This window comes from Trichechus manatus, unplaced genomic scaffold (assembly GCF_000243295.1).
Source record: "Trichechus manatus latirostris isolate Lorelei unplaced genomic scaffold, TriManLat1.0 scaffold00467, whole genome shotgun sequence".
NCBI lineage: Eukaryota > Metazoa > Chordata > Mammalia > Sirenia > Trichechidae > Trichechus > Trichechus manatus.
Genome location: NW_004444403.1, coordinates 25,694 through 26,699, shown reverse-complemented (window position 1 = coordinate 26,699; position 1,006 = coordinate 25,694).

Below are 1,006 nucleotides of genomic sequence, written 5' to 3'. Positions count from 1 at the left end.
TTTTTTTTAATATGTTTTGGTATTGTCTGCTGTCTTTGGGACATTCAGTAGTTATTTTGTCCATTTATTGATTGTAGATTTGTTTGCTTCATTTTGCTTTTTTGTTTTATTTGGTTATGTTTGAGCAAGAGGGCTATGCGTTCTTTGTTGTTGCAGCAAAGAAATGGCACTGAAGGAGCCACTTGGTGTGGGTGAGTCGAATCCAAGCCTCACAGAGCCAGTGCCTCCAGGCTGAGCAACAGTGGTCTGCTAGGAAGCGGCGGAAACTGAACAGGGGAAAGACGGGTGGGGGTGGGTGAGAAAACATGTATCGCTGGTTACCAGGTGCTCTGTCTGCTGAGAGCTCTGTGAAGCTGCTTTCCTGTACTCTGTATCGACCAATCTCCAACAGGAGTCCAAGATGGCAAATCCGTGCTCCTTTAGCTGATAAGGGACCTCTGTTCCATATCCTTCCTCAGTCTCTGTCCTCTTATTCCATTGGGTGCTTGGTTGAGTTCTTTATCTCTTCATTTGATGCTCAGGGTTCCAAATTGACATTTGTCTCTGTTTTATTTAGATTTTCATGTCTTTGCTGTGGAGGGACAGTGTGGTGCTTCTGTCTATAGCACTACGTTGCCTCCCACTCATCATTTGATTGCTTGACTGCTGCTTCCATGGACATTGATTGTGGATCCAAGTAAAATGAAATCCTTGAAAAATTCAATATTTCTTCTTTTATCATGATGTTGCTTGTTGGTCTAGTTGCGAGGATTTTTGTTTTCTTTATGTTGAGATGTAATTCACACTGAAGGCTGTAGTGTTTGGTCTTCATCAGTAAGTGCTTCAAGTCATCTTCACTTGCAGCAATCAAGGTTGTATCATTCATATATCACAGGCTGTGAATGAGTCTTCCTCAATTCCTGTTGCTGGGTTCCTCATATTGTCCAGCTTCTCAGATTATTAGCTCAGCATACAGATTGAATAAGTATAGTGAAATGATGCAACCCTGACTTACATATTTACTGAT